At 55.5% G+C, this 14,748-nt stretch overlaps 1 protein-coding gene across 9 annotated transcripts in view; it reads right to left on the reverse strand.

Annotated features, from left to right (window-relative positions):
- The window catches only part of TNS1 (tensin 1), a 230,354-nt gene that overhangs the window by 124,777 nt on the left and 90,829 nt on the right, over positions 1-14,748 (reverse strand). Inside the window, exon 1 of one of the 9 annotated variants that reach the window (XM_082467424.1) lies at positions 12,884-13,162. The exons of the other annotated variants lie outside the window; for them this stretch is intronic. The gene's annotated coding sequence lies outside the window, so the exon portion shown is untranslated. Of the gene's footprint in view, positions 1-12,883; positions 13,163-14,748 lie in introns of those variants that run through there. 9 annotated transcript variants of the gene reach the window in all.

The following is a 14,748-nucleotide window of genomic DNA, read 5'->3' on the forward strand; positions in this document are numbered from 1 at the left end:
TCCAGAAATTACACCCAGAGGGAGACTGCCCCATCCTCTCACTCCCCATGAGGGTTTCTGACCTTAGATGAAAACTTTAAGGGACAAAAGCCTTTGACCCTAAGCTGTGCTAAAACAGTAAGGCAGGAAGGATGCATGGGAAAAAAATTTGAGAGCAAGGGGGAAACCCAAGAAGCCAGAGGGTTCAGGAACTGCCAAGGAGCACACCAGGGGCCCTGGTGGAGAAGGCTGGGGCAGGGGGGTGGAGGAGAAGATGGGCTGAGCGAGGCCTCAGACTGAGAATTCCAGGGCTAGGGGCCACCCTCAAACCCACACAGATATCAGAGGTTCCTCTTGCTTTCTTAAACTCGTCCATAGTCAGCTCTCAGGGCAGGACAATGGCCTGCAGCTCTCTCTCCCTTCTACATCTGCAAGAGGCCTTGCAAACCACAGGTGTTCACGGCTCTGTTTCCTAATCTCAAAGATACCACTGACTGTCTGGGGCACCATCAACTGCACAAGAGCTTTTGAGGAGGAAGTGCTACCCGAAATGCATTGTACACTTCAACCGTAAGGTGCATTCCAAGTTCAGAAACATTAAAATGGGGGGAAAAAGAAGACACCTTGGATTTGAAGAAATTCCCTAAAGTTTTTTTGGTTCTTCAGCCTCCCTATGCTGCCTGCATCACTGCCCTATGCTGATGCTGATCAGGAAGGCCTTCCTGATGCCTACCTACCTCCTTTTATTAAAGATTTAAGGCTTGCCGAAAGAAAAGCAAACAGGAGGAAAATTCTGTATTCTCAAAGCCCATCTGTGCTCTTGAGTTGCCTAGACCCCTAAAGGTCATTTTGTCTCATCACCTGACTCTAAACCACCCTGAACTTAACCCAAACATGGTAACTGGGAGTGGGTTCAATTCTGATAGATCATAATTCCTTCTGCTTGAGGACCCTCATTTCCAAATTCCTGAACACACTGAGGGATCATGAGTTTCCAACCAAAAGACAAGAGATAGGATTAGAAAAGCCCTGGACTAGGTTAGGCCTGGGCTCAAATACCCATTTGCCATAGACCGGCTATTGAGACCTTATTGAACCTCCCCGAGTCTCAGTTTCCTCATCTGTAAACTGGGGATAAGGAGACCTACTTTGCAGAGTGGTTGGGGGGACAAAATAAAGTTGACTGAGATGACATGAGTGAAAATGTCTGGAACATAGCACATGCTTGGAAAACGTTAGCTCCCTTCTATTTGAGCCGGATGCAGTTCTTGCACCTCTCCATGCCTCAGCGCCTTCATTTACAGGGTCGCAAATTGTACGGGGCATACTATGTGCATTTGATGTGTCTCAACGTATGTAATCCTCACTCGAATGCTGTGAGGTAGGTTCTGTTCATATGCCCACTTTACAGAGGAAAAAACTGAGGAACAATAACAGAATGAGAGGAAGGTCCTGTCTACCTTAAGTCAGAGCTCGGAGCAGTATAATACAATGCAAAAGATTCCCATCAAAGCAATTCACCTTTTTTTCTTTGGAGCTTTCGACTCTTATGTGGCCTAAGCTTCAATTATCTGAAAATTCACTCATGTAGAAAACTCCTGGGCCACAGATGGCAGCGACAGGAGGAGTTAGTGTGATTGTTCCGCACAATTAGCGCCTGTCAAGGGCTGGTGTTCTGGAACCCCATCTGTTCTGATGGACTGCACCAGGAGCCCCAGGAACAGGAGGTCCCCAGGGCAGGGCAGGGCAAGCCCAGCTCCATGTAGCTCCTTTAAATCCATCTGTGGCCGAGTCGCAGGAAGCCCCCTCTCGATCCCAATTAGCCAGCAGCAGAGACTTGAAGCCAGGCCAGCACTGAAGGCCAGCGGAGGCCTGGCTGTCACCGGCATTGTTCAGCTCCATCTGACGCATATCCACCCCTCTGCAATGTTTCCTTGTTCCCCGGGAGGCCCTCCAAGATGCACACATCCGAAACCAGGTCTGGAGGGAAGAGGGGGTGGAGGGAGAGGCAGCGGAAGACCTGGCTCTATCTGGCTGGGAAAACAGGCAGATTTTAATTGGACAGGAGAGAGAACTCACATCAGATAGAGGCCCAGTGACCCAGAGACACGGCACACACACAGCTCAGATGCCCCGAGGCACACGCAGAGCGTGCACACAGGCCACAGGACCACTGCCAGGTGCAGATGCAAAGTCACTCCCTGGTGCTCCCTCCCCGCCCCGCCCCAAGCAGAGCCGCACAGATGGGAACACAGCAGCACGGCCAGCACACCTACTAGCAGGGACAGTCTGCATGGCCCTGGGCTCAGCTGATTTCAGAAAGCCAGAGGGGGAAATGACCCATGTGGGCGGACAGTGGGGAGGGGAGAGCATGAACCAGCAGAGGTGGGGGATGTGAGGTGCCCACAGGAGCCTGACCACCCACTGCAGCCGGACAAGTGACAAATTCCCCTTGGACTCGCCCGGGCCACCTGAGCCTTGCCCGTCCTTCTGCTAGAGCAGGTGAGGGGGTAAGGCACACAGATGGAAGCTGGGTAGGAGGTGGCAGAAACAGGACGGCATGTGCACAAACGATGGGGCAGATCTAACTGGAGGATAAGCATCCTGAAAATTATGGGATGAAGGCACAGAAGCAGGAATTTTAGAGGTGGAGGTGGTGAGGAGAAGCAAAACAGAGTTTAGGGCTTGTGGGACAACCATTTTATTTGAATACCTACCGTGTACTGTGTACTTCAGACATAGTACCACATTTAACCCGTTCAACAATATGCACAACAGGCAATACTCGCTTTTTCCAGGTGAGGCCACTGAAACTCAACAAGAAAAGTAAGTTGCCCAAGACCACTCAGTTATGAGCAGTTGAGCTGAGACTCAAACCCAGGACAGCCAGAATACAAAATCTATACTCCTTCCGGCAATCCAGGTCACTAGGGTGCTTAGAGGACAAAACAGGGCAGCTATGGGGCCAAGGGGGTGTGGAGGTATAGATTGGGGGGAGGGGCTGGGGCTGGACTCCCAACTCCTAAGGAGGGCAGTGGCAGCAAAGCTCAGGCCCCCGTGACTCAGTGGCTTGGCCTCCAGGGAGCATTTCCGGAGCCCCAGACAGCTCTGTACAGTCTAAGAGCCACCTGCCCGGCAGAGACACTGAGCCATTACTCACAACTGTTACTCACTCCTCTCTGCACGTCCACTGCTCAGCGCATCACTTACTCCTACTCCGTCCTCTAAGCGTGGCCAAGGGTGAGCTGGCAGAGCTGCCCAGTTCCCTCCCTCACTTCACCAGCTCAAATCCTGCCAGCGCATCCCCACCTGAATCACTGGGACAGAGACCCAGAAACTCTGGCCCATTCAACTCTGACAGCTGTTGCCCTCTGCTCTGTTCTAAGAAATGGAGCTGGAGGAGAGGTCACTGAGCAAAGAATCTTCCAGTCCCAGGGCTGGAAGGGACCTCCTCAGCACCTCAGCAGGCTTCCCAGTAGATGCGTTAAGACCCTCCAGGGCCCCCACGTCCATGGTGGACAACTCTTCCAAGAGCCCCCAGAGCAAGACCCTCTCTGTTCAGAAAGATCCTTGGACTTGCAGAATTTCATCACTGATTAGAAAGCAAGAACTCTCCTAACTCTACCTTCTCATCTCACAAACGAGGAAACTGAAGCCCAGAGAGGGGAAGTGCTTTTCCCAAGGTCACTCAGTGCCAAAGGGGGACTAGAAACAGGCCACCTGAACCCCTCTGCCACCAGTCCCTCCAGCTAATCCCCTCCCCCTGCCCCAAGTCAGGGCAGGGCACTGAAGTCTACCCTCACTCTCCCTTGCTGCAAAGCAGCTGCTCATTACACAACACTGGCGGTGGGAGAGCTGAAGGTGAGCTGAAGAGGGAAGAAAGGAGTTGCAGCCAGATGATGGTTAGTGTAGAGTAATCACTTTCTAACAGTGAAGGGGCATCAGAAACAGTCTGCCCAGGAAGCAGGGAGATGGACCACAGGCCTTCTGAAGGCCCTGGAGCCAAAAGGCCAGGCCCTCTGGCAAGAGACAGGGAAGGAATTCCTGGGGTCCCAGCTGGGGACTGGGGAGAGTCCTGGCCTCCTCTCTGCTCACCTCTCCTCCCCCACCCCTCGCCCCGGCTCGCCCCTGTCTCCCAGGGCTCCAGCCTGGAATCCAGGCCTGGCTGCGGCCTCCGCTCCCACGCTCAGCTCGGCTCAGCTGGCCACAGCAGAGGCAGCACCATGTGTGGTGTCCGAGGCAGCTCATAAGGCACCGAGGACTCTTCAAGGCCTCCCTCTATCTCTAGCGCTCTCCCACCCCCCTCTGGGCAGCTGCTCTCATCTCTGCCAAGAAGCCCCTGCCCAGCTCTCTCCCTCTGCATCCACAACAGTAATAACAATAGCAGTAATAATAACCAAAGGTCATGCGGTATGTCCAGAAGACACGGTTCTTTCTGGTTCCCACATTTTACAGATGAATTAAACTCAAGCACCGGCAGGTTAGGTAAGTTGCCGGCAGTCACACAGCCTGCGAGAGGTGGGGTCAGGATTCAAACCCAGACAGCGTGGCTGCAGAGTCTGTGATCTTGACCCCCATGCCACACTGCCCTTGTGATAGGACCTCACTCCGGGAAGTTAAAGCTCCTGAAATCTCCGCTCCCTCATCCATGCAGTTGCTGAGCACCTGGCCTCTGCAACACTCAACATTCCTCTTGGCTACGGATGGGCAGTCCCTGTCCGGACACTAACCAAGCCACTTACAGTCAGGCTGGGCACCCCCTGCCTCCGCACTGACCAGGGGACACCCTTGTTCATGCATTCATTCAACAAATAGGAACCACCTACTGGGTGCCGGGCAGGTGGTGAAGGACAGCCCCCCAAAGGAGTCCCTTGATTCCTTAGAAATGGGAGCTGCCCGCAGTCTACCCTCATTCGCGCCTGCTGCGGTCATCCATCCCTTCATGTGTGAAGCCTTGCCAAGGAGGGCTCTCTTCTGTCCTGAAAGATCTTCCAGGAGGGAGATCTCAGTACATCCCCAGCCTCCTGATCCAGGAGAGGAGGACAGCACGTGGTAAGGAAGCCCAGAGGCGCGAAGTGACTCAGGAGAGGGTTTCCCAGCCCGGGGACTCCAGGAGATTGGACTTGTGGCCTGTCCCTGGTCTCCGTGGCTCAGTACAGCCTTCACAGCTACCCAAATCACCTTCCTAAATAACACCCTCTTTGTGTTTCTGCTACGTTAAGGCCCTCTGCTGCTTCCCTCTCCCAGAAAATCCCCCACAGCCGGACCCCAAGCAACACCTCCAGGCTCCTCCAAAGTCAGCCTTTCCCACACAAACCACTTTCTGTGGGCCTGGCCTGTGGCAGACACTGAGCTTCACAAGTAGGCACTTCACAAGTACGATCTCATTTCATCCCCACCATACCTCTATAAGATTACATATTAACCCCATTTTACAGATGCAGACACTGAGCCTCAGCCCAAGGTCATACAGCTAGTAATCAGCAGAGGTGGGAGGGACACCCAAGCCTGTCCGACTCTGACACAGGCTTGGAGCCATTATTTTATCCATCGTTACGTGCGTGCCACTGCGCTTTTGTGCGTGCCTTCCCCTGTGCCTGAAGAAGCCTTTGTCCCTTCTCCTTCCTGCCGAAGTCCTTCTCAACCTTCAAAACCCATCTCAAATGGCACCTCTTCTCCAAAGTTTTCTCCATTCCACCAGCTCGTGTGCACTCCTTCTTGCTTGATGCCCCCTCTGCATGTTGCAGAAACCCTCTGTCTACTCCCCTTTGTTTCCTACTAGACCATGTCTCCCTGGCCTTCCCAGCCCCATACATACCCCCGGCACCTTGCGTGGTAGAGGGTAGATGCCCAAAAAGGCTTTTAAGTGTGCCCAGCTGTACTCAGCCGCTGCCACACGGCCTTGACAGTGGGTGTCTGGGCACCGCCCCAGCCCAAGGAGCTGACCCCAATCCCAAGCAGGCATCTAGTGCCCCCTAGTCACAGCCAACACCCCAGCCCATGTCACCCTGGGTGGGGGCAGCTCCCCGTGCTTCCCCCTTCCTGGCCTGGTGGCCCCTCTCTGCTCTACCAGCTTGGCTGTTTCTGGGAGTCTCAGCTGGTGATTAGGGCCCTAATCAGCAGGACTTCCTGCCAGCGATTGCCAGAGGTGGGGGGGCAGGGTGGGGAGGGAAGCAAGGTCAATGCAAGGTGAAGTTCACAGCCTGGGACCAGGGGAGGAGGCTCCGGCAGGGAAATGGACTCGCAGATTCTTCCAGCCCAGCACCTCTCCAGCCCTCCATCCTACAGGTGAGGACACCAGGCCCAGCAAGGGAAGGGACTGGTGCAGAGTCCAGGGACAGAGCAGAAGCCCTGCTCTCCCACTGCCCTCGGCCACAGGGACCCCAGGGCAGAAACCCTCCCTTATGCGTCCCCTGAAGCCCTCTGTCTGCCCCCGGGCACCCCCCCACCACACCAGCACCAAGCCCCATGCTGAACCCACAGGCTGCTCCCCATAAAGAGTTGTCGGAGACCAGTTGACTACTCAGGTCCGGTCAAGGTCAAGGGTCAAAGGTAAGCCCCTCCTCTAGATGAGCAATGGCCTAGCAATGGGGCAGAGGTGACCAGGGGCTGAGGAAGGGAAGCGAGATAGGGCCGGCCTGAGCTCAGGAACGCTTCGCAGCTGTCATCATCATCAGCCCAAGCCCATTCTTTCTCCAAAAAAAAAAGCTTAATGCCTTTTACAGTTGCAACTGGGCGGGCCAGGGGTCCGGAAATGGAGCTCACACCCCCAACCCGGAGCAACCTCAGCCTCCCTGGGTGGGAACCAGGGCTAGGTGGAGGGTGTAGCTTGGCAGGCCTTGAGGGCTGACCCCTACTAATGAGGAACATCGGGGGCACCAGAAAGCAGAGGACCCCAGAGAGGCCTCAGATGGTGAGGGAGCGTGGCCAGGAGCCTGCCTGCCCCTGCCACCACGGGGTCAAAGCTCCCAGCTCTGAGGCACGCAGCAAAGGCTGGGCATGGTTCTCCCCCACCTCCTACCAATAAGGGACTAAAGTAAAGTTGCAGCAAGAGGGATGCAGGTTAGGACTTCCCTGGTGGCGCAGTGGTTAAGAATCTGCCTGCCAATGCAGGGCACACGGGTTCGAGCCCTGGTCTGGGAAGATGCCACATGCCGCGGAGCAACGAAGCCCATGCACCACAACTACTGAGCCTGCGCTCTGGAGCCCGCAAGCCACAACTACTGAGCCTGCGAGCCACAGCTACTGAAGCCCGCGCGCCTAGAGCCTGTGCTCCTCAACCAGAGAAACCACCACAGTGAGAAGCCCGAGCACCGCAGCGAAGAGCAGCCCCCGCTCGCCGCGACTAGAGAAAGCCCACACGCAACAACGAAGACCCAATACAGCCAAAACTAAAAAGAAATTTAAAAGAGGGATGCAGGTTAGACTTCAGAGAGACCTAGAGGGTATAAGACACAGCAACTTGCAGCATTATTTGGGGAATCTCACTTTAAAATATAGTTGCTACCCCTATGGGTGTATTCCATGGTCAAGAGTAGCTTGCCCGGAGGTCAAGAGTGGCCTGCCTGGAGGCCAGCCCACGTCCTTGCTGGCCCTGGGAGTCTCTGATTCAGTGACTCTCATCAAGGAATGGATGGGATCCAAGAAGGGGAGCCTGGGCTGGTTTATAATAATGCATCTTGTTTACAGTGATGGCAGCTTTCTCAGAGTTCTCCATAAACACAGCTCCCTGGGCAGAGAAGGCCTCGAGAGGTCCCCTTATCTCCCTACCAGCCCCCAATCACAGAGAGAGACAGAGTTGGAGGGGGGGGGAGGACGTCTCTTCCCTGGGCTCTGATGCTAGGACCCCCTGGGGGAAAATGATGCCACCATCTCCTCCACTCTCTGGTCCCGTAACCCTCCCTATCTTAGGGGTGGAACAACCACAACAAGAGAGAAAAGGGCCAACCCAGAGTTCGGCTCCTGGAAGGACACCACCACCACCACCGCCAGTAATAATTATAATAATAACAATAATAATAATTGCTAACATTTATTGAGCACTTACTATGTGCCAGACACTGTTCAAATATTTTCAGTGAACTAACTCATCTGATCCTCACAACCACACTATGAGGCAGAAATTATTATTAAAACTGTCAAGGGCATTATGCCAAGTGAAATAAGTCAGACAGGGAAAGACAAATACTGTATATCACTTATATGTGGAATCTAAAAAATACAACAAACTAGTGAATATAACAAAAAAAGAAGCAGACTCACAGATAGAACAAACTAGTGGTTACCAGTGGCAGGGCGGGGGTGGGGGGATATAAGGGGAGGGGAGTGGAAGGTACAAACTATTGGGTGTACAAACTATTAGGCTACAAGGATGTACTGTACAACACAGGGAATATAGCCAATATTTTATAATAACTGTACATGGAACATAACCTTTAAAAATTGCATTAAAGGATAAAATTTAAAAAAATTTTTTTAAACTAAAATGCTCACCCGTCTGCCCCTCATTAGTCAGTTGATTCGTGCTAAGCAGCACTGTGCCAGGCACAGCAAGGATCATCAGGGAGGCAAGTGGCACAGGCATGCCCTCAAGGGGCGTGTAATCCATCTAGAAGACAGGTGAGCACACAGGAAGCTTGCAAGGGCTAGGAGAACTGAGGGGTCCCATATTCTCTGCTGCAAAAGGCCTAGGAAGTCTCCTGGGGGACCTGACCTAGGACTGGGACCCTCGCTCCATAATGGCAGAAAGACAGGATTCCACTCGGGCCCTCCTGTAGCCCCTCACGCCCCATCAGCTCCCCAGGACGCCGCCCTCCTGGGCCAGTCCCTCTCTGCTTCCTGGAACACCCAGGCCTGAGCTACAGGCTTGCAGCCCTAAAAAGGCAGGGATTAGAGAGCCCAGACTAACCCTGGAGGAGGGACGGGGGCTGGCAGCGCCAGGGACGGGCTTGGGCCCACCTACCACCCCCCACCCCACACAAGCCCCAACCCCACAGAGACCGACAACCCTCCCTGAGGGAAACCGAAGTGTGGACAAGTAGGAAGATGGCCAAGGTCACCAACCTGGCTAGAGGCAGGCCAGGGACCCAGCTGCACCTTCTGCAGCCCCGCCCCCCACCATGGGAAAGTGCTTCAGGTGATTGGCGAGAAGGAAGCAGGGGAGGGCTGCGTGTGACCATGCATAATAGAAGGGGCACCCGGGGGGGGCGGTGGCCCACAGGACTGGCAGCCCTGCCCCCCGCCACCACCCTCGTTCCAGCTTGCTGGTGCCCACACCTCTGCACGCCTAATAGCTTTGGAAGCCAAGACCAGGGCCATGGGCGGACGGTGCTGGGGACAAAAGTCCCTCCAGCCTCCCCAAATCCCTCCCTCCCTCCCGCAGCACCAACCCATTTCTGATTCCCTTTTTTTCAGAGTAGAGTAGCTGGGAGAGCTTTCCTCTGCCCCCCTTCGATACCTATCCCTCGACTGGGCCTCACTTTCCCTTTCTGGGGTGAAAGAGACTCAAGGCCCCCGAAATAAGCCAAGAAGCCGGAGCAGCTGCACGTGAAACCCTTTGCCGGCCACCCCAGCTCTGACCCTGACTTCTCCAGGCTCAAGGGCACACTCAGCATCTCACCTTCCTGCCCCTCCCACTGGGTCCCTGTCAGACCAGAGGAAGAAGCATCCTAACTGAGCAGCTTCACCTGGTCCCAAGGTACTGAAGTTAGACATCAGAAGGGACTTCATCCTCAGCTGAAACCAGGACCCTACTCCTTTGTTCCCTCCACGAAGGAGAAAAGGGCTCACAGGGCATCCAGAGAGGAGGGGCTGCAGACAGAGGCAGGCTGGGGCATCCAGTGTGGGTCCAGAGCCCACCCCAGAAGCCCACCTTGACACCCCGTCAAGGGAAGTCCAAGTCTCCCAGGGTTTGGTGCTCAGAAATCTTGAACCCCACCCCTACCCTGCCTCTCCTCTCTGCCCTCAAGCCCCCCCACCCCAACCTTGGAAAACAGGTCTGGAGAGGCCAGTGGTGGGGAGCAGGTGGCCGGCTCCTCCCACACTCCAGAGAGGCACTAGAACTACGCCCTTGGCTGGCACCCCCAGCAGTTAGTTACACAAACCACTTCTAGCTACCCTGTATTATTTTACAAAATTCGGAAACTAAGGCTCAGAGAAGTGCAGCCCCTGTGTTTTTCCCATCTCAGATCTTGGCTCCGCTGCCTACAATTTCCAGGCAGGCTGGGGAGGCCCCTTTTGGGGGGCAAGCTGGACAGGGGCTCAAGCTGCCCACCTTCATAGCACACCCCCCTCCTTGCCTACTGCCCCCAGTTAGCACCTCAGGGCGGGATGTGGGCTCTAACTGCAGGGGAGCAGGGGTTCCCTCCATCCTACACCGTGCCCTGAGCCCACAGGTCTGCTCCAGCCCTTGTGGGGTTAACCAGCCGGGCAAGACAAGCAGTGGGACGAGAGGAATCGGAAGAAACTCAAAATCCTCGCAGGAAGCAGACCTGGTGGGGCAGTGAGCAATGGGTGTGAGAGCAGAGCGTCAGGCTCTCTGTTCCCCAAACATTGGCAGGGAGCAGGAGGACCCTGAGAGGTCCTGCCTGTGTCCACACCCCAGGCCAGAGGCCACTGCCTTCCTGCTCCCTGATCCGGGTGTCAGAGAATTCCCCGACTCTAAGAATCCCAGGACCTCAGCATCCCAAGAGACCTTCAAGGTCATCCCTTCTAACCACATCCCAACTCAGGAATCCTTCCAAGCTGTTGTCCAGTTCTGTCTGAACTCCCCACCCCCAGACGGGAAGCTCACTACCTTACAAGGCAGCCCTTTCTCCTGCTGACCCGCCGGGTTTGTTAGGAAGCCCTTCGTTAAACCGAGCTGAGCTTCCTTCACCAAACTAAAATCCATTCTGCCCCTTTGCTTCCTACTCTTACTTCAGTAGAAACAGGGCACTGAGAGTTCCCAAACTCCAAAGCTTCAGCCACAGTCCATCCTCAATGAGAAGATGGTCACCAAAGAGTAACCTCGTCTCTGAACTCCTCTGCACCCCACCCCGGCCCCCCTCCAACCTGGCCACCAGCTCCCGGTGTTTACAGTTCTGGACACCACAGCCCCCATGGGAGATTCTGAACTGGGGCTTTGAGGGAAGTGAAGGATGAAGCATGGGATGAGGGATCAGGAAGGAGAGCCAGAAGGGTTCAAGGCCAGGGATTTGGAAGCAGAGGTTCCCAGGTTGCCTCCTCCGCCACCCAAGAATTCTCAGCTCCGGCTCAAAGTCCTGGCTCCCAGTCCTATTAGACTGGCTGAGAGACCCTCCTAGGCCCTGGCCCACTGTCTCCACTCCCTGCCCTCTGCGGGCAGCAGAGTCAAGGCCAACCCCACGCTGCGATCCCAGCACTGATCCCACTGAGAGCTCTCCCAGCCAGCTCCACCTCCAGAGCCAAGTCCAGGTCCTGCCTCCTACTCCCCTAGGCCAGAGGGGTCAGGGCAGAGGGTGCCTTAGCCTTAGCAAGCTTTGAGGTCCTGGGGGAGAGCGCGGGTGGGGGAGACTGGAGTAGCCGCCAGCTGGCAGGGGTGGGAGCAACTTAAGGCCAAGTCTGAGCCACAGTGGTCCCCACCCGACCCAGGCAGCTGCAGGAAGGGGCCCAGCAGAGACTCGAGGAAAAAGGGTACTCCCCCCACACCCTCCCAAACCCCTGGCTTGGCTCTGCCACATGGAAGGAACGCTGGGGCTCCCAGAAGAGAAGCCCCTGTCCCCAAAGGCTCTAGAACCCTCATCTCCAGCTGCCCCTCTAAGCCTCACTCCACAGCCGCCTGTTCTGCCCTCCCCAAGCCAGCTCCTCCCCTACCCAGCACCCACCCTGTCCCCTAACCCCATCCCACCACCCCCCGCAGGGAGCCCAGCTTGGGAGCACAGCGGGCTTCTCTTGGTCACCCCTCGGTCACCACCCTCCCAGTTTCCTCTTCTAAGACAGTGCCCAACCTAAAAACATCTGGAGAGGCAGTCCTGGCCCTGGTCCTGAACTGGGGGTAGGGGACAGACACTGAGGTCAGCCCTGTATGGATGCTTGGGCTTGGCAAGGGGTGGCAGGCATGACCGAGGGTCAGGGCAGGAGAGAGCGGTGGGGAGAGAGGAAGGAGCGGGGCGGGGGGTGAAAGGCAGCTGCGTGTGTCTGTTCATTAACAACCTGGATTAGCTATTTCTACCCAGAGGGGTGAGAAAGGAGTAGGAGCTGCTGGTTGGGGGAGGGCGGCAGGGGGCACTCATGCCAGGCTGTGCCCATGGGCAAGGGAGCACGGGCCCACGCTGAGGGGAGTGAAGTGGGAAACCTTTTTGAGCCTGCCAGACCCTCATTCGCAGACGTGGCTGCCCCTGGGAGACGAGGGGTGGGAGCAAGAAGAGCCCCAAGGAGGAAGAAGGTGCCCAGTAACAGCTCCCGCCCGTGGCTGGGAAAGAAATGGAGAGGAAAAGCTGCCCACGCCTGTGTCGTGGTCCTCGCCCCCAGGCAGCCCTGAGACAGCAGGCAGGCAAGGGAAGGGACCCTGGAGACTAAATATCTCAACCTCCCCCCTGCCTTGGTCAGTGTGTCCCTCCCCACTCGTCCCTGCTGGCCTCGGTCTCAAGCAGCCACTGACACCAGCAACTTCCCCAGCAAACAAAACTCCTTGTGACTGGTCTCTGTCCAAGCAGGGACAACCGCGCCCCAGACATCCCTGCCAGAACCAGACACTGACGGCGGCAGGGGACTGACATGTTGGCCTGGAGGGGCTACCTAGCCCAGAGGCACGTGACCAGGCAGACTGACCTCCCCCCTCCTCTAATTTATGCCCCACTGGTGGTCCTGACAGCACCAGTGCCGACAGCCCGCCACACACATACACACGCGCGCGCACACACACACACGCACACCCCACACTCACCTTTCCGGCAGAGGAGCCACTGGGTGGGATAGGTGTCTGGGCTCACAGGACAGGGGGCGGCGGTGGGCAGTGATGGGGCAGCAGCTGTGGCTGGCAAGAAGCTGGTTGCCGAGAGGAGGGCGTGAGTGAGCCTTGTGTCCAGGCAGGGAGCGGGCGCAGGGGGCAGAGCTGGTCCCAGGGCCACTGCTGGGAACTGAGCGAGGGCGCAGCTCACCCGGCTCCCTCCCCTGGCAGTAGAGGCGGGCGGGCTATCAGCGCACCGCCTCCTCCTTCCCCCTTCCCGGAGCCGGCCAGCAGTCTGCCCGCCGCCTCCTTTAACCCCTGAAGCACTCAGCCAGGGCATTCACGTCCAGCTCCCAGCTCGGCCAGCTGGGCGGCAGGGCACGTATGCCTGAGGCAAGGCATGCCAAGAAGGGTGCCCCCCACTTCCGCCTCCAGCCCAGCAGCCTCTCAGGGGACCTGAAGGGAGGGACAGAGGGCTTGTAGGGCAGAGGGGGCAGGATGCCAAGAGGTCCAGGACCCCATGGAAGAGACACAGCTACAGAGAAATGGCCCAAGGGCTACTGGGTGGAGAAGGATGATTGGTGAGACAATAATAATAATAGCAACTCCCAACTTTTGTAAACTGCTCTGCCTTATGCTGTTTCCAACTCATTTTGTGACTGGAGACCTAAAATCTCATTTCTGAACCTGTTTTGTTTTTTGTTTTTTTCGTTTCTGTCAAATGTGGGATAACAATTCTGGCTTTTTTCTCTGGGCTGAGTTAGGACATTTGTGACTGTATATTCAAAAACGATTTGAATTGAACTCTCGTTAATGAAATGCATGTTTCAATTCTCTTTGAAATACATCCAAAAATAAAAATAAGACGGATTGATGGAGGGAGAGATAGAAATGTGATAAAGTAAATGTAGCAAAGTGTTTATTACAGAATCAGGGAGATTACCATATTATCCTTTCAACTTTTCGATATGCAAAAAAATTTTTACAATTAAAAATATTGGGGGAAATGTGATTTGAAGTTTGGGGTACCCTACAAATGATAAAAGAAGCAGATAGGATTATTCTGAGGGGAAGGAAAAAGTCATTTGCTGCATACCTATTTGTACGCCTGGCACCTAAAGAATATTCTCTCTCTCACTTAATCTTCGAATCTCCCTTGTTATTTTAGCTGAAGCAAGTGACCCTGGAGCGGTTAGCTGACTTGTCCAAGACCACACAGGATGGTGCAGAGCAGGAACTCTGATCCTATGGGCTGGCTCCAGAGCCAAGCTCCCCACCACTCAGCCCTCCAGAGATTCAAAGGTCCTTCTCTTGGCCATCTAGGCCACCCTCCTGTGAGGTCCTGGGCCCGTGACCTGCATCTCTGAGCCTCCTCAGTTTCCCCTGCTGTCCAATGAGTTTGGATCCAAAGGTCTTCGAGATCTTTTCCAGTTCTAATGCTCACTGATTTTATGAATCCAGCCAAACCCTTCCCCAGGCTTCAATTTTCCAAAAAGTAAAGTGATAGGGGAGGCCCGGGAGGAACAAACAGCCTCAGGAAAGATTTGGTGGCATCTGGGGCCAGCGTCACAGAGATGGTCAGCACATTAGACGGCTGCTCCCCAACACCCCGCCCCCCGCCATCTGAGACAGTGAAGTCCAGGAGGACGGAGACGGGGAGAGAGGCACCTTCTCAGGACCTTACGTGGGGAGGGCAGAGACAGAGGCCTCACTGCATCCACCCCCTGCCTCCAGAGCAAGATGACCTCATCCCCTCCCAGATGGGAAGAGTCGGTGGGCAGTGATGGGGCAGCAGCTGTGGCTGGCCTCCCAGAGTCCCAAATTCCAGCATCTCAGAACCTACCAACCTTGACAGTGTCCTC

Source organism: Balaenoptera physalus (assembly GCF_965194825.1).
Source record: "Balaenoptera physalus genome assembly, chromosome: 6".
Classification (NCBI taxonomy): domain Eukaryota; kingdom Metazoa; phylum Chordata; class Mammalia; order Artiodactyla; family Balaenopteridae; genus Balaenoptera; species Balaenoptera physalus.